This window comes from Sorghum bicolor, chromosome 1, assembly GCF_000003195.3.
Source record: "Sorghum bicolor cultivar BTx623 chromosome 1, Sorghum_bicolor_NCBIv3, whole genome shotgun sequence".
NCBI classification, from domain to species: domain Eukaryota; kingdom Viridiplantae; phylum Streptophyta; class Magnoliopsida; order Poales; family Poaceae; genus Sorghum; species Sorghum bicolor.
Window position 1 is genome coordinate 25,728,528 of NC_012870.2, and position 24,017 is coordinate 25,752,544.

Below are 24,017 nucleotides of genomic sequence, written 5' to 3' on the forward strand. Positions count from 1 at the left end.
GTGTTCTCAAAAATAGACCTTCGATCCGGTTATCACCAATTGAAAATCTGTGCTTCGGATGTACCTAAGACAGCCTTCACTACTAGGTATGGCCTGTATGAGTACACAGTTATGTCTTTTGGGCTAACCAATGCACCCGCATATTTCATGTATCTCATGAACAAGGTGTTCATGGAGTTCTTGGATAAGTTTGTAGTGGTGTTCATTGATGACATACTCATCTTCTCCAAAACTAAAGAGGAACATGCAGAGCATCTGAGGCTAGTCTTGCAGAAGCTTAGAGAACATAAGCTATATGCCAAAAGAAGCAAGTGTGAGTTTTGGCTAAAGGAGGTCTCCTTTCTGGGACACGTGGTCTCCAATGGAGGGATAGCCGTGGACCCCAGCAAGGTGCGAGATGTGTTGAATTGGAAACCCCCGACCAATGTGAGTGAAATCCGTAGTTTTCTGGGATTGGCCGGATATTATAGGAGATTCATTGAAGGATTCTCTAAACTTGCTAAGCCCATGACGGCCTTATTAGAGAAGAGTGCTAAGTTTGTTCGGTCAGACAAATGCCAGGCTAACTTTGAGGAGTTAAAAAAAAGGTTGACCACAGCTCCAGTGTTGACCTTACCTGACTTAAGCAAGAGCTTCTCCATCTATTGTGATGCTTCTCGCTCAGGTTTAGGTTGTGTGCTCATGCAAGAAGGAAGAGTAGTGGCCTATGCATCTAGGCAGTTGAGAAAACATGAGTTGAATTACCCTACTCATGATCTGGAACTAGCCGCAGTGGTCCATGCCTTAAAAATCTGGAGGCATTACTTGATTGGTCATAAGTGTGATATTTACACAGACCATAAGAGCCTAAAGTATATCTTCACCCAGTCAGACCTGAATCTGAGGCAACGTCATTGGTTAGAGTTGATCAAGGATTATGACCTGGAAGTGCATTATCACCCTGGGAAAGCAAATGTAGTTGCAGATGCACTCAGTAGGAAAAGCTATGTCAACAGACTTCAGCTGACATTTATTTCAGTTGAGTTGCGAGCCGAAATAGAACACCTCAACATAGGCTTTGTGAATCATACCATGGGTCTAGAGATAGAGCCAACATTGGAACAAGAGATACGTAAGAGTCAGTTGGAGGATGAGAAATTGAAAGAGATAGCAGATAATGTAGTGCTTGGAAAGGCACCAGGCTTCAGGATAGATGAGAATGGTACCCTATGGTTTGGGAAAAGGATATGTGTGCCTGAAGTGAAGGCTATCCGAGATACAATTCTGCGTGAGGCGCATGACTCTGCTTATTCAATACACCCTGGGAGTACCAAGATGTATTTGGACCTAAAGGAGAGATATTGGTGGTATGGATTGAAAAGGGATGTGGCAGAGTATGTTGCTTTGTGTGACACCTGTCAGAGGGTGAAAGCTGAGCACCAACGACCTGCAGGGTTGTTGCAACCAATGCAGATACCCGAATGGAAATGGGAAGAAGTCGGTATGGACTTTATTACCGGGTTGCCACGTACTCAACGTGGGTATGACTCGATTTGGGTAATAGTAGACCGACTCACTAAGGTTGCACATTTCTTACCAGTCAAAACCAACTACAAAGGGGCAAGGTTAGCCGAGCTGTACATGGAAAGGATTGTGTGCTTACACGGAGTTCCAAAGAAGATCGTGTCCGACCGAGGAACTCAGTTTACGTCACACTTTTGGCACAAAGTACATAGATCCTTGGGAACTAAGCTGAACTTCAGTTCTGCTTATCATCCCCAGACTGATGGACAGACAGAGAGAATTAATCAAATCTTGGAGGATATGCTTAGAGCTTGTGCTCTGCAGTATGGCACTAGCTGGGACAAAAGTCTGCCGTATGCTGAGTTTTCCTATAACAACAGCTACCAGAAGAGTCTCAAGATGGCTCCATTTGAAGCTTTGTATGGTCGCAAGTGTAGGACACCTTTATTCTGGAATCAAACTGGTGAGACACAGGTGTTTGGACCAGACGTCCTAAGAAGTGCTGAAGAACAAGTGAGGATGATTAGGGACAATCTAAGAGTGGCACAGTCAAGGCAGAAAAGTTATGCCGACACCCGAAGAAGGGACTTGAGCTTCAAAGAGGGTGATTTTGTATATCTGAAGGTATCTCCTATGAGGAGTGTGAAGAGATTCAATGTGAAGGGTAAGCTAGCACCAAGATACGTCGGACCTTTCAGGATTCTTGCAAGACGGGGAGAAGTAGCCTATCAGTTAGAACTTCCTGAGAGTTTGTCAGGTGTACATGATGTATTCCATGTTTCTCAGTTGAAGAAGTGTTTGCGGGTACCCGAAGAGCAGATTCCTATAGAAGAGTTGACCGTTAAAGAAGATCTCACTTATGAAGAGTACCCGATAAAGATCTTGGAAACTGCAGACAGAGTTACAAGAAGCAGAACTATAAAGATGTGTAAGGTGCAATGGAATCGTTATACCAAAGATGAAGCCACCTGGGAAAGAGAAGAGGACTTGAGAAAGTCGTATCCACATCTGTTTGAGTAAGCATCACCCAATCTCGAGGACGAGATTATTCTTAAGGGGGGTAGAATTGTAACACCCAAAATTTGACTCTTTTCAAAATAGATGAATTTGGCTTTGCTAAATAATTTTGTGAGCATTTTCAATATAGGAAAATAAATAAATTTGGAGAAAATAAAATTAAAACATAAGTTAGGCCAATACTTTGTTGCATACATGCTGGTGCATCTATTTATGTGATGAGTGGATTTGAAGAAAAGATATTGGGTTCAAAAACTCATTTGGAAAAGAGTTTGAAAATTTTGTTTGGAAAATAAAAATGAAAAGCTTTTCTCTCCTCCTCTCCCCTTCTCTCGGCCATTTTGGCCCAAAAACCCCGCGCGCCCCCTTCTCCTTCTTGGGCTTGGCCCAGCCGCCTCCCCCTCTCTTGCTGGTGGCTGACGGGTGGGGCCCACCCGTCAGGACCTCCCCCTACCTCCAACCGCACCCCCGACTCCCTCGCTCTCTCTCGGTTGGAAACCTCCCAGGCCGAAAACCGCGCCCCCGCTCCCCCACGACTCCTCTTTCCCCCCCCCCCCCCGCGCTCGGGTAGAAGTGGGCAGAGCGCGTGCCAGAGCACCCTCCCCTTCCCATTTCCCCTCCTCGCCTCTGCCCTCATCCGGGAGCTCGCAGTAAACCGCCGCCGCAACCTCCGCGAGAAGCCGCCGTCCCGAGCCGTTTCGTCGATTCTCGTCGCGTTGGTGAGCTTCTCACTCTTCCCCGCTCCCTCCCCGTCCTCTTGCCGAGCGTTTGGAGGCCCGCTAGCCCCCAGCCGCGCTCACCGTAGTAACCCGCCGCCGCCGGCCGTGGTGCGGCATCTCGGGCGAGTCCCGGGTCTTTCCGAGGCCGGGATTGAGTTTCCCTTGCCCTCCTCTCTCTCCCAGTAGTTTTAGTTCGCAAATTTGTGATGTAATAACTACGTTTGTTGTAAACACTGCGATGATGGTATTTAATTTGTGACTTATGTGTGTGATTGATCTCTGGGCGCACATAAGTTTATGCATTCAATTTCTTCCTTGAAATTGGGTGTGACAATCCTTTTTATTTATTTCTACATTTTGTTATCAACTATAATTATGCTTACCATATTACCTATCCACCCTATTTTTCCTAGTTATATTAATTTAATTTCTCAAGCTATTGGAACTCATGTATTCGCTAAAAAAATGCCCATATATGTTTATCTTAATTTAGTTTATGCTATTATTTTAATAAATGTCTAGCATTATGTTATTGAGTATTTATATACTTTCCTCATTGATCTATAACAGTGAAGAATATTTTGTACCAAACAAGAACATGTTCCAATGGTGGTACAATTGTTATCATGTTTTAGTAATGTACCTCTTCTCGCCTATTGGCTTATTACTTGTTCAATAGGTGCTTACTCCATTGTCATCAAAATGGACTCTAACATGGAATCTATTGTTTCTGTTAAAAAAGCAGAACTTTTTTGCACTAAGGAATTTATTATTAGAGTACATAGAGTCCAAGCACCAAGACTCCAAGAGCCTCATATGACTTTATCCTTACCAACTGTCAATCCCATGTTACGGCTTAGCGTGTTGTCAAATCATAGGATTTTTACTCCATCCCAAAGTCTCAGAACAGGTGGACTTCTAGGATTTTAGAATGTGCAATTATTGCCTCTATACCTATTATCGATGCAATTCACAAAAAACTATCATCGATGCATTTTTTAATAATTTAATACTTCATATCTATCTATGATATTAAATTTATTAGCTCACCATCTTTTATTCATTCACTATTTGTCACACCCAGTTTTAAAGAACAAAACCAAGCAAGCCATATGTGTGCCCAGAAAGTCCATACATATAACAACAGAAAGGAATAGTATCAGAAACAATGTTATATAGCGGAAACATACATATAATAGACACTTACATCAGAGCATCGCGGAATGATAACTAATCTTTGGGCTCAATCTTCACAGGGACGGCTGACTGGGGTAACATATGCCTAGCACTTCTTGTATTCTGAGAACGTCCTTCATGATTCCATCGCTCTTCTGATCAACTCTTACTAGTAAACTGGAGTGGTGGGAAATAGCAAGAGTGAGCACATATCGTACTCAACAAGTATAACCAGGGGTTCATGAGGCTCAAATAGCTGACACTGGTTTGACTGCATTCAGCTTTTAATAATAGTGGATCGCATGTTCTTAGTTATATAACAAATGTCAAGGTAGCATAAATAATCCCATAATCACATGATCAATTGTATACAACAATTAAGAATAACACATATAAACAACATAATAAACCATCATTTATCATTATTAATCATGTTTATCAGTGTTCATCTATTCCGTCAGTTTTCCGGGCCGCCCGTATCCGTGGGCACGGCTAGTATACCAGATTTAACACTCTGCACAGGTTGTACATCTTTACCCATGAGTCATGATTTACCCTTTCGCCCGAGGTGATCAGCTTCTTAACCCACTTCCAAGGAAGGTCGGCAGGGATCACTATGAAGCCTTTCAAAAGTTCGTCTAACATGTTAGGGCCGCAAGGTTTTCTTTGCGCGCAGATATAGATACCCCCTTCCAAATGGCACAATGACGCGCAGCCTATACACATAAGGACAGGGGCTCGCACTATACCCAAAACGGTTCAGCCCCTCTAGCGCCCTTTCGGGTAACCGCTAACAAGCTAGAAAAGGTCTTCATACTGAGCTGAAGCCAGAGCCATATAGCCCTCATGGTTGTACGAGTTGTCCCAGCTTTTGCCAAGGGATAAGTCCTTATGGAGGGTCAAGATCAATCCAGCAAAAGCCAGAGTTCTTTCCACTCTTTATATTCAAGTTGCTAGAAAGCTTATTTTATTATTTATTGTATATCTAAATATTGATGTTACAAGATCATGGATTATAATCAAGCACTAGCAAGAACTACCCAAATGCATAACCAAATAGGTATCAAGGAATTCAAGATAACAATCATCTATGATTTCACTAAGGTTGTCAAGGTGGACATATGCATATGATATATGTGTAATTATAAGTGTATAAGTAACAAGGATGGTCCCAAGTTATACTTGCCTTAAGCACTTGCTCAATTCTCACACCATCAACTTTTGGTCATCATCTTCTCATCTTCAGCGTCCACAAACAGTTCTCGTCTACTCGTATCAAGCACCACACATAGGCAAACATACAAACAACAATAGACAACTAAGAACAGTACACCACACAAGAGAAAAGAGTGTACTAATAAATAATCAGCGCTACAAGATCGCAAGAACCACTGAAACCGAACCTATCATTAAAAGAAATGACTAACGATAGTTTTATATTATAAAAGAGAAGCTTACATATTTAATTTATTTAACTATTTAAGTAAACCAAATAATATAAAAGTTATTAATTCAGATTAATGTTAACATAAATTATTTTTAAAATTCAAGTTAAAACTAATCATGTTTTATTTATAAATATTTAGATATCATTTATGCCAAATCCACACTAACATGTAAATATAAACTGACATATGAGAGCATCTAAAATCTAATCAAATTTAACATACATATTTGGACTAAATAAATTATAATTTAGAAACATGATTATGTATAGCATTTAATCAGGTTAACATTTATATATGAAATACATGAATATAAAATCTATACTGATTTTTACTTATAAGACTAGATGCAAGTGTTTCAATCAATTTAGTATTTAACTATGTACACAAAAGCATGTAGCAATTAAACTAAAGCACTTATGTTTTAAGGTTGAACTAAGCATTTTATAACTCCGAAGACATCATGATTAATATTATTTAAATTAACATTAATTTATGAAGCACCGAAATATAAACCTATTATGCTTTTAATTAGAAAGCTATTTAATAAATATTAATCTAATTTTGATTAATAACCTATAATCAAATGTAATGATAAATTTTAACACTACCGTGTAGAGCGTATCGATATAAATTCAACATAATTTGAATGGACAATTAGAACGTTAACGCGACAGAATTTACAAACCAGTGGCGAAGTTGTAAATATCTCGTCGTCTTCCTTTGAACAGAACGTGCAGAACACCCGTGGCCTCCATGACCATCGTCCATTGAAGCTCAGCGGAGACCCTTGGCCAGGGGAGAAGGACGACTAGCTGGGGTGCCACGGCCGCTGATCCTTGGTCAGTTGGCCTGCCGATAGCTTGGTCCGCACCGGCCGGGGCTAGGCCCACGCATGGAAGGTCGGCGCCGGTCTGCGTCAAGGCTATCGCACAGGGCAGCGATGGCTTCCTCCCCCTGTGCACGAATGGAGGGACCGAAGTCGGAACTAGGAGGCTCAAGGATGTGGCCGGCAGATGCTAGACAACAATACAATTCGGAGAACAATTAACTTCACGATCGTTAATGGTGGTTCGCCGGAAAAGAGGAAGATGGGTTAGGGATCAATCAAACGGGAATGGATTTGCAAAATAAATAGCGTGCTGGTGTAGAGAACGTCAAGACGAACCTCGGGTAGAAGCAGAATTCGCGGAAGATGAAAAACATGGCCGAAAAAGCACGGCGAATGTTCACCGGAAGTTCGCCGGAGTTTTATGTTTTGAAACTTCGGCTTTATATCTAGGATGATAGGAGCGGCGGCTCGGAAAAGCAGCTGTACTTTCGGAATCAGCGCGTCGAGAGCTACGCCGACATATATATAGTGTTAGGGTTCAGAGTCGGTATAAAAACGAGATATTTTATTATTTTTCGGATTTAATTAATTTCGTGAAAAAAATAATTCTAGAAAATCCAGAATTGATATTTAACCTACGAAAATTACTCTGAATGCTCCAAAAATTTGGGGAAAATTCTTAGAGACACTTTGGAATATGAGGAATCTAAATAAAGTATTTGGAGCTCGTGATAAGATAATTTGAAGAATCTAAAAATTAAATTATGCTCATACAAAAGTGGAAAAGAATTTCAGAAAAAGCTGGAAAACAAGGAATAAAGATGTGCCGAACAAGGAGCAATTTTTTTTTATTTTCATGAGCTCTCAAATACAAAACTAAATCAATTTTCATCTATTTTGAAAGGAGCAGATTTTAGGGTGTTACACTATTGTGTAGTAATTGATACATCTTTGTATCACTATCACTCTACCAACTACTAATATTTCTAGAAAAAATATCTCATTTTATATGTAGATTGTTGTTATCAATTAATATGATCAATCCTTCTTTTTACTTCTACATTTTGTTATCGATTATGCTTACCATATTACCCTTTATCCACCCTATTTTTTCTAGTTATATTAATTTAATTCTCAAGCTATTAGAACTCATGTATTCGCTAAAAAAATACTCATTTATGTTTATCTTAATTTAGTTTATGCTATTATTTTAATAAATGTCTAGCATTCTGTTGTTGAGTATTTTATATACTTTCATCATTGATCTATAACAATGAAGAATATTTTGTACCAAACAAGAACATGTTCAAATGGTAGTACAATTGTTATCATGTTTTAGTAATGTACCTCTTCTCGCCTATTGGCTTATTACTTGTTCAATAGATGCTTGCTCCATTGTCAACAAAATGGACTCTAACATGAAATCTATTGTTTCTGTTAAAAAAAGGAGAACTTTTTTGCATTAAGGAACTTATTATTTGAGTACATAGAGTCCAAGCACCAAGATTCCAAGAGCCCCATATGACTTTCTCCTTACCCACTGTCAATCCCATGTTATAACTCAACGCGTTGTCAAATCACAGGATTATTACTTTCCCAAAGTCTCAAAACAGGTGCACTTCTAGGATTTTAGAAGAAAATCATAGTTCCATGAAAATTATATATTTCATCTTATCAAAAGCTATTCAGCATGTAATGATTGCACTTAAAAATAAAGAAGATAAAAAATGCCACTAGAACTAGGCGGAACATATCTAAAAATGTATTTATTTTAGAATAAATTTCAAATGCTACAACACTTATTTTAGAACAAATTGAGTATATGTTTCTATTTGCTCACAAAGCATTTACGAGTTTTCTATGTTCTCCCTGCTTGCAGAAGTGCAGATGGAGTAGGATAAGGCTTAGTCCTTCTTGGAATCCTGATTGCATTATGTTTAGCACTAAACATAGGTAAACACATAATTAGTATTTTTTATTAGTTGAGCACTATTTAAATTGTTTGCCAGTGTATGAATTCTGACGCATTATATTATATCCATAGACAAAAAAAGGATTTCATTTTCCATTACTAGATGCATGTATGACGGCATCTGTTTCAAATTACGTTTTTTTTCTAAGCACATAATTATTGCTATGCACCATAAGATATATGTTATGTCTAGATATATTGCTATATATTTGGTCTAGCTTTATAAATATTTGTTGTCTTTATATATCTGGTCAAACTTGCCATAGTTTGACTAGAACAGTGCTACAGTGTACTACATTTAAAAGAATGCAGCTCTAAATATGTCCTTAGTCAAAATTGGTTGAAGTTTTCCTAAATTATAGAAAATAGTATCAATATTTACTATTTTAAATTATTATAAAAACATAATAATAAATCTAATAATGCTTATTTGATATCATAGATATTTATAATTGTTTATATAAATTTAGTTAAATTTAAGATAGTTTTGAGTTAGTAATGTTAGTTTTCCATGTACAAGGCATTCCAACTATATGACTATATCTCTGATTAGACTTGGTGACTCCAAAATCACCAGTTACCTACTGCTACATTGCACGTGCACCAAAGGATTCCTACTTCCTTGTCCCTACACACTGCAAGGCTGAGGTCTCAACTCGGCTTATATGTTATAGCTGTTCTAGATAGGCAGTTCCGAACAATGCCAGGTTTGTTGAGAACAAGAAAACAGATGCATCTGCTTAGTGCTACCACTGAGAATGTTGTTGGTATACTCAGTACAAAAAAAAGTTGTTAATGACAAGATACAGATTACTGGGTGTACTAAGCATCAAAACACAGCGAAAGGGTGCATAGTGGTGCCTTAAAAATTACTACAAGCATTGCTCTTTTTTCATATACTTCAAGTTAGAATGAGTGAAAAAGAAGTCTCCAAATCTGAAAATAAAAACTTGCCGACTACTTAGAACTCAGCACACAGGTAGGTCAGCGTTGTTTCTAGACATCATGGCATCATACCCATTCGGATCAGCAGCAACTGTCTTGATTGGAGACTCAGGTCTTCTTTGCAATGCAGTATCGTATAGGCGGACCTGAAAAAGGTAAACACCATTCGCATGAAAAAGTTCAGTGTTAGAATTATTCACATGATAACACCCGTTGCGCAATTCACAATGTCAACATAATATGGTTCAAATAAAAATTATTCAACCGAATTGATGGAAAATGACAAAGCAAAATAGGGGAGAAACTTCTTGGTGTCTAACTTGCTATACACTCCCTCCATACCCTCTTGAACCTGGGACCTCACAAGTCACGACTCAACCATCGCGCTGGAGCTAGACACTTGGGCCTTTGATTGTTTCTTGGAAGAAATGCATCTGCAACCATATTTATTAGAAGCAGAGATGAAAAACTAACATCTAATTAATTACTCCTTGCTAAGCACAATCATGTCCTAAACGTCAACAAATTCGGGTATAGAGGGAGTAAATACCAATGATGATTTGTGTTTACTGTTAAATACACATTATTGGTGGAAGTATACTATTTCCTGTCTTTCAAACCTATAGACAATTCTTGTGCACAGTACACATATGTGACATATAAAGTTGAAGTTACCATTGCCGTTTCTTGTAACCAAACCTTTCTCCTAGATATTTTTTTTTGATACCTCCTATGCTATTTCCTGCTTGGCACAACAAAAATCACCAAGTATACACAATGATATATAGGACTAAAGAGTTCAGATTATTGTCATCACAGTTGGCCTTCTCTATAACATCTCCTTCACGTGGTACTGCCCAAAAGAGCTGAACAAATCTGGAACTGGAACTGCATGAAAGACCTTAACACACTTGGAACTGCATACCAAATTAAATAATAATAATAATTTCTTTCAAACTAACCACTCAAACAATGATGCATAGAAACAAATGGCCAAGAGCAAAAGCCAAAGAAAGCTAATCTTCTCATCATTTTACTAATAACATGCAGTTAAGGATTGTAATACTCGTCAACATTGTATAGTACCACTGCTAAATACAGAAGCAATCCGTGTAGATCATTTTGCTAAAAAGCAGTTAGCTTAGACGCATCAAAGAGGAAATGGTGAAGCAGATAATACACTAACCATATCTACAGACGAGTACGTTTTTCTTCAGTCTCGACAGAGATGTCAAACAAACGATAAATATAATAATTAGTTTTAAAAAAAACAGGTACAGAAAATCTTAGAAGGAACCAGGCAAAGGAAAATAGTTTTGCTTGAACCAGCAGTTCATGATGTCAAATAAAGAAAAATAGCTAGCACTCAGTTGAACCCTTTGCATAGGGATAAATTGCAGACAAGAAAGATTGGTAGAAAACAAAACCATACCTAAGCAACGAGATCTAGGGAGATGAAGCAAGAGGCTTTGATGGAGGCGGCCGTCGTGGCACGGGTGGCGTTGTTCTGTGTCGTTGGAGAGCAGCTGCCGGGTGACCACGAGACATACGCCGCAGAGGTTGCAGATGCAGACCATGGCCACGTGCACAGCTCAAACCACCGCGGCAGCCGGCGGAGATGGGGGCGGCGTCGGCATGGGAGTGCAGCACAGAGGGGATGAAAGAGACGAAGAGGACAAGGAAACCATATCTAGCGGCGAGCTCCCGGCGGTTGAGGCGAGCTCGCCCAGGAAGAAAGGGCAATGGGTAGATCTAGACTGAACATGAGGAGGTGGAGAGAAGGGTGACGAAAGCGGGATGACGAGACGACTCGTGAGATGACGAGAAATGAAAAATGAAAGACTGAATCGGGGGGTGGGCGGTCAACAGGCGGGGGCAGATGGCAAGCGAGGAGAGCGCGGCCGGGAGACGATGGACGACGGAGATAACTGGTGCTGCAACCCATAGTTGCGACGTTGATTTATCGCAACTATGGGTTGCGACACCAACTATCTCACCTCTTCATTTTGCTTCAAGATCTGCACTGATCAAACTTCTTTATCCCACGGTATACTATAGTTTCAACTCGAGAGATGATATTTTTAGCATCTCGTCCATCTCCCTCCTTTTCAGCTTTCTCTCTCTCTCAATTGTCTCTACCCCTCTCTCTGTACCTACCTCCACTCTTTCTTCTTCCTCTCCTCTCTCCCGGAGCTCTCTCTGTCTTTCTCTCCCTCTCACGTTCTCTCTCCCATTCCGTCTCTTCCTCTCTCCCTCTTTCTTCCCTCTCTCTTCTTCCTCTGCTATATCTTCTCCCGTAGCTATGAGTTGGCTAAACATATTTTTAGGTTTTAAATCTTTCAGATTCGTTTTCTACTTTATCGCTGTTCTTCATTGCAGTGTATTTTGCTCTCTCAGATCTTACCTTTTCTTTCTGTTACGGGGATATATCCTTGCATTTATCGAATTGCTCCATTTGTTCACCAAATCCTTTTTTTGTTGTAAAAAATTCAGATCCGTTCTTTGCTATATGGTTGTTATTGACTGCGTTTTTTATTTTGGTTCATCACATTTTACCTGTTTCTTCCATTTAAGATGACAAATCCGTGCTTTCATCCAATTGCAGATCTTTGTACACCTAGTGTTTTTTTGGTCCTGTTGACATTTTAGTCATTTTTTTTCACCCAGCCTCTCTCTTTCTTACTCAAGCACTGTTGCATGAGATTCAATCTGCCACCCCTTTTGTCTAGCGTCTGCTTCCTCAGGTACTCTGTCATATTTAGATGCTCACGAATTTTGGTTTTTAGGGATGCTTCTTAGGTCTGGCAATAAATTAGTCTAGCATTTGTTTGCCAGAAACATATCTCAAGCTTTTTCTTTGACAAGATAGGTTAATTTTCATTTATAATTTATTACATAACATGAACATTTAATTCTTTACCTAGGATCTATCTTCAGATCACTACTTCCTCTTCAGATGAAGCTTGGGGAGAAAGCACTCGATGAAGCTTGTTCCCCAAGGACGAGCTGCAGAAAGCACTCGATGAAGCTTGGGGAGACAACATTGTCATCGACGATGGTGATGCTTATCCCGAAGCCAGGGATATATACTGATTCCAGCACCAAGGAGGTGCGCTGCCATCCAAGATCTAAGTCTGCTTAGTCTGCTAAGGTTATATATGCAACCAACCAATTTATCTATGCCCCATAACCTATCATCAGGAGTTGATGGCAACACTTTAATTAGTGTCTTAATTAGTGTCATGTTCTCAATCAATTTTACTTTGGAACTCATGTCCGTCTCATGTCAATTTTACTTTGGAACTCATATCCGTCTCATGTCAATTTTACTTTGGAACTCATGTCTTGTGTTCCATGTGTAATTAATATAATGGAGTCATCTATTCTCTCTTTCGTGCCGTTGCTGGCAACTGGCCAGTTTTACTTTCTTCTCCCTGCCATGTGCAATACATGGCGCTCCATCTGTGCACATAAACGTGAGTCATCCTGTCGCTGGGGGAATTGTTTTCTCGATCGGGTTGTTAACCCGTTTTTCATTAAGAGGGTCGCTGGGGGAATTGTCACCTGGAGAACTCTCATGATACAAACTGCAATCCAAGGTAAGTCCTCATGATTACACAATCTCGCCTGGCAATTCAAAGGCAGGTCCTCACGATACAAATTGCAGTCCAATATAGATTCTCATGATTACAAATTGTATTTGATTCAGTGAAACAGGATATACAAAATGCATTCATGTTTGTGCCACGTGATGCTGCTCAATGGTTGCATATTTCTTAGGCCCTGCAGATCTGATTTTCAGATATTTTTAAGTAAAGTTCATTTTTCTTTATGATACTTAGTTGCTGTTTTTATTTAATCAGCATCGAGACTTGTGTTTGTTGCATTCCTAGCCCAGATACAATTTTGAATGAGATTTCACGGTTAACTCGAATGATTTAACTGCGTCAAATGCAAATTAGATATTGAATGCATCATCTTTTGTACTGTTCTTGTTTACCATTCAGATTGAAATACTGTTCGAGCTCATGTTATATCCGCTGATTCAAGGCCATATCTTCTATCTTCTACCACTAAAACATAGGTAGAGCAATCGTCCACACCCAGCGAAGCGAAAACACTCCCGCTCCATGGTTCTCTTGGCAATTTTTACCACGTCGACAAGTGGGACCATCCTACCTGAGGCTTCCCGATCCCAACATCTACGTCTGCTACCCTATGCCACGCGTTGTATAGCTTCGTCTCCCTCGGCTAGATCAGGATTGGGCTGGCTAGATCGATGCCATGGCCCCCTCGTTGACGTGCCGCGCCCTTCATCCGTGCTAACGCTACGGTAATATTTAGTAGTGCAAATCAAACAATACCTGCATAATACTTGGTTTCAAAAGATCTGGATCTAATATTACTATGAGAACACATGCCTCTTTATCAAAGATAGCTTTATTATTTTTTTTGAATTTTAAGATAGCTTTATTATCACGGATTTAATAATATCATTACGCAAGAAACCAATCTATGCTCTAAAAGATATAATTCAATGCTAAATAGGAAAAAGTTCAAAAATCAAAGGGCCACAACACTGCCCCTCTCAACTTCCATGCCGCTGCTTCTCATCTCCTAGCAAATTGCCAGATTCGTAAAATCTACAGGGTTGAAAAATAGCTACAGATTGTAGATACAGATAGCCAAGGGAAATGATTTGATTGACAGGGGCATACCAGTGAGTGGAACACGGCTGAGATCTAGTTTTATTTGATTGATAGGGTTCACATTGTCTACTTGTCCACGAGCTCATGAATGCCCATAGCCTGTATGCATCCATGAAGTTGCTCTGAACCCTGAGAGGGAAACAGAGATTGGAAAACAAATGCTAACAAACAAAAATCCCATTTGGCAACAAGATAACAAATTAACTAACAAGGCAAAGAAGCACTACCTCGATATCATCTGGTGGGTAATCATTGGTACATCCAAACATATCATTACCTGTTTCTTCACATCTTAAACATAATGTGGATTGATGATCATTCCTCTTGTGCTTATCAGGGCAGTCCTTTGCCATATGGCCTCTTTTTTTGCAGATGAAACAGTCTTAACCCTGTGAAAATATTAATGGTTTGTTTACTTCAAAGATTTGTCTCACGATTTACAAGCAAACCGTGCAATTAGTTTTTTTATCTATATTTAATGCTTCATGTTGTGCTGCAAGATTAGATGTGACGGGGAATCTTGAAAAGTTTTTAGTTTTTTGAGTGAACTAAACAAGCATGTAAATATAGACGAAAACAAAAACTAATTACACAGTTTACCTGTAAACAACGCCTAAACTTTTCAAGATTTCTGTCACATCGAGATGAATCTTTTAAGCCTAGTTAGTTTATGATTAGATAATAATTATCAAATAAAAACAAAAATACTACAGTACCCAAAACCAAAAAAAATAGAACTAAACAAGGCCTAAGTGTTTGGTATAAATTTATCTCAGTGTCGACTCATTTGAGGGACGTTTGCATATAATATTCATAATTTATTCCATAAAATTTATAATAAAGTTATACATTGCACCTGATATATTTCTAATTTCATATCTAGCTTGTGCACAGAATGTCAAAAAATCGACGGATGTGTTACGGTAAGGGATGGATGCCCTCCCAATTCCCACGCTCCATCTCTCTCTCTATACATGTGTTTGGTTCATGCGATGGATCCGATTGATATGGTTCTTGCTGATGGATCCAACTCTCTGTTTCGCATGTTGGAGCCCGTGCAAACTATTTTAATTTTGTGCTAGGGTGCCTGCTATTTTGTAAATTTGCATCGTTGCATGCATGAACGCATTACAATTTAACCAAATATTGCATGAAGCCATAAACAGAAACTGTTATTTTTAAGCTGAGCACGAACTCGCTTGAGTTTCAAGTGAATTTTAATGATGTTCGAGTGAATTTTGTCGCCAAACTTAATTTGCCCATGTGCTTGAGCCTGAAGCAGCAAGGCTGTTTGACGTGGTTGGCCTGTTGACCAACATGGGCAACTAATTTTATATTGTGCAGGTGATTTTGACTGAAATAACTCAAAACTATATTCAGGTCAGCCAATAAAAAAGATGCGGACTTCAGTTTTAAAATTTTAATGTAGCGTAAATTTTTGCGACTTTGGTCATAAGATAGAAAGTTTCTGAAACAGCCTTGATGAAAGCAGAAGCAGGGGCGAAGCCACGTTATGCTTGCCTGGTGCACGGGCACCAGGGTAAACAAAAGTTTTGTTAATAAATTGACTAATATTCACCACATATGACAAGTATATTTGGTATTTTGCTTTAACAGTGCACCACCTTTACTTTGATGTTAGCTTCGCCCCTGAGCAGAAGTAAACAATTGTTGGATTTAGGATCGAGGAATATTGTGCTCTAAAAGAAATATATAGGTCTTACAAAATGTTTGTTTATTACTTTTCATACAGAAAGTCAATTCAAAGGAATCCACTTTTTTAAAATTGATTTCAAGTTTCAAACAATCTGTGTACTATTTGACTTATTATGCACGATTTCCATTTGAATATTAGTTCCTATACTTAATCTTTGATGTGTAGGAGAATCATCAGAATCGCTCATGTGAAGGGTCTTGAATAAATTAACAATGGAGCAAGAGATCACAGTATGATAAGGAATGGGTTCACTTAATGGAAAATAGGAATAATTAGGAATTCAGTCTGTGACATGATCAAACTGTATAAATGGTAGGTTCATGTCTTTGATACCATTGTTTTGGCAGTTTGGCAATGGTTCAGTAAATACATTGCCGATAGTGTAATTTCATTTTATTCTTAGCTATGAAAACATATAGTAATTGCAATGCCTTGTTTTTATCTCTCGGTTCATGTCAAGTGAGGCCTTGTTTAGTTCCCAAAATTTTTCAAGATTCCCTGTCACATCGAATTTTGTGGCATATGCATGAAGCATTAAATATAGACGAAAATAAAAACTAATTACACAGTTTGCCTATAAATCGCGAGACGAATCTTTTGACCCTAGTTAGTCTTTTGAACAATATTTGCCACAAACAAACGAGAGTGCTACAGTAGCGAAATCCAAAAAAATTCACCAACTGAACCAGGCCTGATTTTAAAATTTATTTCCTAAACTTCTCTGGGGTTATCATTAGTTTATGCAATGTCTTATCATATTAGCAAAACAAAACACTGAACTTTCAGTGCTCAGCTTAGTGCTATATATGGAAATAACTTTGGCAAAGCACATTAGATAAATACATAAATTTGATAGAATTAATTTTTTTATGTATATGTGTTTTCTGGAGTAAATACATGGTTATAACAATTGTGTGAAAGTTGAACTATAGAAAAAAAATATTATCACATAATTATTTTTATGTGCATCCTTAAAATAAAACCATGGCGTTAGCACAGGACCTTCAGTGCTCAGTTTAATGCTTTGGAAATAACTTTGGCAAAGCACATTAGATAAATACCTAAATTTGATAGAATTAATTTTGTTATGTATATGTGTTTTCCGGAGTATATACATGGTTATTACAATTGTGTGAAAGTTGAAATATAGAAAACAAAATATTATTGCATAATTGTCTTTATGTGCATCTTTAAAATAAAACCATGGCGTTAGCACGAACGTTATATATACTAGTAAATACATAGTGCAGTCTAGAAAGTATCCTCTACATATATGCTCTTAGTTCACATCTGTTTATGTATGTGGTGCAGGACGGGGCATTAGCACCGGTCGGGAAGGGCCTGTTGCCCCGGTTCTCGAGCCGGTGCTGCCCTTTCGGGACTAAAGCCCCACCCTTTAGTCCCGGTTCGGGGAACCGGGGCTAAAGCCCCCCCTTTAACACCGGTTGGTAATACCAACCGGTGTTAAAGGGTCCTGCCAGAGTTGCCACGTTGCAGGACCCTTTAACACCGGTTGGTATTACCAACCGGTTTTAAAGGGGTTCTTTTTTCTTTTTTCGGTTCATTTATTCGGTTCTGTTTATTGTTTTTATATAATAATAATATGTTTTTAATACATATTTTATGATGATATAATAATATATATATTACACGCACATTAAGCATATCTAAATGAAAATTATAGGCTTAGCTTTATAATTAAGCTTTGCCTATAATAAAATGAATAGGCCACATCAAAAATTAAAAAGATATGTAAAAAGCTTTATATATAGTTTTATAAGTACAAAATTCGTAACACATATATACATATAGTTTTTTCTCCCAATGTCTAAAACCGATACAAATGATCATCGTTGTTTGGAATAAGCGTTCCGTTGCCGTTGAAGTGAAACTCGCCGTTTGGATTGATCACTTGCTCGCGGATAAATCCTGCTATCGTCTCTTAGATAGCTTTGATTCGGTCTTTTTGCATGACCTTCTCCCTCAACCATTCCGTCTTTAATTTCAAATAAATAAAAAAGGTATTAGTTATCTAAGTTATTCAATATAAATCAGGAGATAATGAAAAGAGACATGTAACGTACTCTGAGCGTCTCTGTGGCTGTTTGATTGACTTGTGCCATCATGAATTTGCACACCCCCTTCTTGTCTTAAACACCACTGTATGATATATATATATATATATATTCACGACCACGACAATAAGAAGGCTAAAAGCTAGCGAAAGTTTGCTAGCTAGTAAAACTTACTTGTGGATGAATTATGTTAAGCGGCGCTTTACATCCACTGAGATGTTTACGGTCAATAAATCTTTCCCAAACCCTACACACAGCCATTGTGGATATCGTAAACTAATAATTACAGAGTCATATTATGATAATCTTCTAGCTGAGATCGATATTACGTATCTTTGAATAATGTTTACCATTTGTTGATAATTTTCTTGTGGTTTTCTCATTGAGTCAAAGATTATCAACCGGTTCTTGGGAATTTCAATGACCATGAGTATCCAGTGAAAGCTGTTTACATATATATATATATATATAGTCAGACCTATATATAACTATATAAAACTCGTCTCGAGTAATAATAAGTAAAATAAAATGTGCATGCACTTAATAACTATATAACTCACTCGAAGTTGAAGGGGAAGAGTATTTTTTTGTTTTTCTTTTTGGTTCACAAAGAACCTCATAAGATTGGTGCAGACTTCTATCTCATGAGATGTTGTCCACACTGCTTGCCGAGCCTTGAAAACAATATAAGGGTCAACGAACCCAATACTATTGTCATTTCTCATTCTGAGCTCTCTCATTTGGTGCCTGCATATATACATACAAATCCTAAGTGTGTAAGGATTATATACATATAATTAAAGAAGGTAGAAGTTTAATAAAAAGAAAGAAATACTTACAGACAAAAGCAGCTGACAAAAGATTTGTCGAGAGCGTCGAGGTGACATAATTGGTGCAATTCTTCGAACTGGACATATATGAGGTCATCTCCACAGAAGTAGTGATGTTGTCTAATACAAACAAATCCAATTATCTCCCCTTTTAGACGCCTCCATGCACCACTTGTTTATTGCAAACATTTGTGTGCCGAGCTCATGTCACTACTACAGAAATATTTATCCGTGGCGGACAGAACAGGTTAACCGTGGCGGGCAAAGCAACCGCCACGGATGAAAGGCCACGGTTAATTGTTGCCTTAACCGTGGCGGTTGTCCAACCGCCACGTTTAATATGTTAACTGAGGCGGACGCTATTAGAAAACTGTTTTGGTTAATTGCTTTAACGGAGCCGGCCGTTATAAAGCAACCGCTTTCGTTAACACTTTAACCGAGACGGTTTCTTTAAAATGCCCGTCTACTTTAATTAATTAACAGAGGCGGTTTTTGTAACTTGTCCGCCTCCTTTAAGTGTATCCAGAGTAAAAAAAACCTCATTTCAGTTTATTTTCAAATTTGAATCCAAAATTTGTTAGGTTGAAACATATACAAAGCAAAATACATATGTATAAAGGATGACCACATTGAATCTAAAATTTGCTAGATTGAAACATATACACAGCAAAAGACATAGGGATAAGCACATATATTACATCTATATATGTCATCTTTATCATTCCACGGTCCATGCATGTCACAAACTATGTTCATATTAGATCAATGTACATAATGTTCATAAAAAGCACATCTAAAATAATGTTCACTCAAAAATATCCGGCAACCTATAGTCGTTCGTATCTAAGCCGCTGGTTCTCCAGTTGCGTAGCTTCTCGAACCTCTCTTCTGTCGCTAGCTCGCTCCCGATATAAAAGAATTGTCCATCAACATGACAACATTGATCCGTGACAAACTTACAAATGTCAGCTACAGTTTGTGTGATGTTCCTTCGATCAATTGTTTCTTTTTCCTACCAACTTTGGGATTTCTGTAGCTGCCTCCAGCTATTGTTGAATTTCCCGCAAGCCCTAAGGTACTCACAAGCATAGTACCCACACAGAACTGAGCCTTCAGGTTGCTTAGCGTACTGCATGCATGCATGATGAAGGTAACACATGAGAATTATGACTGGTAGTAGTATCCCTACAAGACAACCATCAGTAGTAGTAGAACTAGAGGCAGGCGGAGTAAGTACCGGGAAGTCTCGCCTCACCACCAGTTTGTGGCCATACTTTTGCTTGTCTTTCTCAGATCTTCGATCATAGCAGTTGGGGTCTTCCACGTACTTTCGGTAAGCACTGTATGAAAACTAGTGTCAACAACAAATTTCATACGTACTTTGAGTGTATGAGGTGTGTCGTCACTTACTATCGCAGGATACTTTCAAAATGCTTGTATCCTTCTTTGTTCGAGTGTCGCGAGGAGTCGAATACGACAGCCTTTCCATCCTGAGGATAGATCATAAATACAATCCAGTGGCCCATGACGCCCAAGCTGTACCATTGAAATAATATTCATCTCAAATTTTTAAATATAACAAGTGACAAACCTAGTAGCTATTGTAAGTATCGTTTTGACTTACCCAAACTGGTGGGCAGCAAGAATACAGCCATTTCCCCTGATCTTCTTCATGGCTTCTAAGACATATTGTCCCTTTCTAAATTTGATCTCTTTTTGCATCAAGTTCCGAGCTAGCACTCGCTCCATCCCCTTCAGCTTCACCAGCCTAGGATCCGTGTCTGGTATATCAAAGCCAATGATGGCTCTTTGAGAAATATGTATAGGAGATAGGTAGATAATATCTTTATCTAGTTCCTTGCACACATATGATTGCATCCTGCAAACACAAGTTGTCGTACAAGCTTTTTAGCTTGATCGTAAGAATTTACATACCTACAACAATGCAGGGTTATAAAACTTATAGGGCAAAAAGAGTGACTTGGGCGACATCTAGATCCTTGAGCCGCAGTAGCCTACACATGTCGTGAAAGACAACAGGGCAATAAGCATCCTCATCCAAGTGGAAGTACTCCTTGGGGACCCTCACAATGAACTCCTTCATGCCTAATAATGCCGCTTGCATATACCAGAGATGGAACCTCCGAACCGCCCATGGCTCCTGAACGAGCTGGCCCAACGACAACATGAACTTGCCATTCTCAAAGTTATCCGAGCAATCTGGAGAAAGAGGCCAAATTGACGGCGGGGTTCGCTCCCTATAATCGAGACAAGAAGTCTGTTAGCATTATCAAACGTCACATAATCTATTGGCTAGATTTAGTTGCCATTAGCGCATATACCTTTGGAATGTTGTTGTGTACTAATACTCTTGTGCCATTCTGTACACCGTCCATTCCATCTCTTTTAGTTCAGCAGGTTTGTCCTCCTCTTCTTCTACAACCTTCTTTGGCGCAGGTGGACATTGTCGTTTGCCTTGGCTTGGAGGCGGTGTGTCGTTGCCCGGTGCACCCCCTGAACCACCTTGTGATGGGTGGCTAGGGATGGGAGACGGGGTACATCCAGGACTACTGTTTGGTCTGCCAACATTGTTGTTACCCTCGCCACCATTGTCATCATCGTCGTCATCACAGGGCCACCTAGGGGAGACGATGATGGTCGCGAGGGCTGAGATGCTGGTGTCGGCATTTCTAACAAAATGTCTGCCTTGTTCCAAAGCACGCGCGAGCCTATAGTTCCGCCAATCAACCTAACTCCATCTTCAGTCGGAAAGTCAAGTTCATCCTCCTCATAGTCATTGTGTGTCCACGCCACATCCACCAAGGCATAGTCGGGCGGGATGGGCTTGCCATTGTACATGGCTTTAGGGTTATGCGGTTGTACCATTCCCTGTGCCACATTCTTCTTCCTCCCCGACCTACCCCAGGGCACCTGAAGCGTACAGAGTGTTTGCACCACGATCTCATCGACCGGGTTCTTTTGGAATTCTGAGGTATGCATCACCATTTGTCCTTGCACGACGGCTTCACCCTGTCATGGTAGCACACCTGCCTGTCGGAACATCTGCGCCCTCAACTCTACCATCTTCGGGTCAGTGTTGGTGAAAGCATCTTGTATCGTCCCCAAGACTATTTCTCTCATGGCCTCTTCTTTGCCTTTCTGGAATATTTCCTCCTTGTATCTCTGCCTAGTGTGGTAAGAGGCAGCGTCGGACTGCCATGATTCTACATTCTTCCAGCTCTGCCTCGAGGATACTCCCTGAACGCGGCCACGGTGCTCGGGGTTTCCCAGTGCCTCGGTCAGTTCGTCGTGATCCCTGTGAGGTTGGAACTCCCCTCGTTCCTTGGCCGCCTTGATCGTGAGCAATGCCTTCTCTGCCTCCTCGGTCTGTGCTCATTGTACTTGTTCCTTATCCATAGTTGCGACCAATTGTTGCGACCACCTAGCACACACAAAGGGAGAAAAACAAATAAAGATATATGAAAACATGTGAGTAGCCCTAAATCTAGTTTTATTTCTCTCCTCCATTTGGATCTAGATCTAAAACATTTGGATCTAGATCTAGATCTAGCAAACCACCGAAATAATGCAAAGGGAGAAATGAGAGTTAGAGAGTAAGAAATCCACCTCTTGCAATGCCCCCCTTCACCAAATAAAAGGGCAAAAAGTTTTCCCCTCTAAGATATTAAATATTAGGGTTTTGAGGTCAAAACCCTAATAAATGAAGAAGGAGCCACGGGGAAGAAGGGGGTCGGGCTGTTGCTTTTATAGGCACAGCCTTAACTGTGGCGGGCAATTTAAAGAAACCGCCACGGTTAATGAACAATTAACCGTGGCGGTCGCTGTAAAAGAGGCCGCCACGGTTAATGCATTAACCGAGACGGTTCTCTTAAGCGGCTCGCCATGATTAAACGATTAACCGAGGCGGTTTACTTACGACAACCGTCACGGTTAACGTAAGATTAACCGTGGCGGTTTGCTTACAGTGACCGCCATGGTTAAAGAATTATCCGTAACGGTCGCCCGGCTGGCAGCCCAGCCCAGGTTAACCGAGGCGGGCCGCCAGCCGGCCGCCTCGGTGGCACAAAACAAAATGTCTCCTAAAATTTTTTTGTAGTAGTGTGTAAACGCTGAGGGTTGAATAGACTCCTATCCGGTTCATATCTTGCCCTCCATTGATCAACTACCTCAGCTTTTTCAAATGTTTGACATCCAATAATAGCGGCAATGTCTTCAATATTTAGACCGCTCTGTCCAAAGTAATGCTCAAGCGAATCTAGCTCAGACAATGCTAAGGATTTCTTTGACATCAAGTCTTCATTTGAGCCGTATTGATTTGGCACAATCAAAGGGGGCACCGGGTTTTGATACTTCTCCGAGCTGTGAGACCCCCTTTCCTACTCTTTTTCTAGGCTGTGAAGACTTGACCAGAGACCGCTCATAGTCCGAAAGTGCTGGCTTTTTCTGAGCTTCCTGCTGCTTCTTTCGTTGGTCCGCCACCTTCTTCCTCAGTTCCTCTTGCTTTACATAAAAGTACGGCTTTTCTGGGTTTAGCCACTTTTTCCTTTCCTCCTTCAATTTATCAAAAAATTGTTTCACCTCAGCTTTGGATGTAGCAATTACCTTCTCTTCACTCTTTTCATAAATTAATTTCTCTGGTGTCTTAGCTTTCTTTGCTGAGGCAGCCTTCTTTGGAGGTAGGACCGATGACTTCGGTCGTTCTTAGGTGGACCGCTTCTTACTACCTCGCTTTGGAGGCGATGGGGCCAACCGTGTACTCTTTGGAGAGGGCGGTGCAGGCCGTGGAGGTGGTGGGGCTGATCTTTTTGGTGTTGGAGAACGCGGTGGAGGAGTTGGAGACCTTGGTGGAGGAGGTGGAGACCGTGGTGGAGGCGGTGGTGGGGTCGGTGTGGCCGTCGCAGATGTTGGAGGAGATCCAGCATTGTCACCGCCCGCAGCACTATGATGCGCTGGGGAAAGAACGGGACTTAGGTTGGAGAAGTCCCTCCAAAGAAAACAATTACAAGTTTTGTGAGCAAACTTTTTTTAAATTCAATACATAATAAATAATATAAGA

The 24,017-nt window shown here is 39.9% G+C and overlaps 2 long non-coding RNA genes across 2 annotated transcripts; both read right to left on the bottom strand.

Annotated features, from left to right (window-relative positions):
* LOC110434791 lies at positions 5,602-7,115 on the bottom strand. Its single transcript, XR_002452382.1, has 3 exons — positions 7,029-7,115; positions 6,549-6,911; positions 5,602-5,681 (listed from the first exon to the last, which is right to left on the bottom strand). It is a non-coding gene; the product is annotated as an uncharacterized LOC110434791 (long non-coding RNA).
* Positions 9,377-11,444, bottom strand: LOC110436028. Its single transcript, XR_002453725.1, has 2 exons — positions 11,042-11,444; positions 9,377-10,043 (listed from the first exon to the last, which is right to left on the bottom strand). It is a non-coding gene; the product is annotated as an uncharacterized LOC110436028 (long non-coding RNA).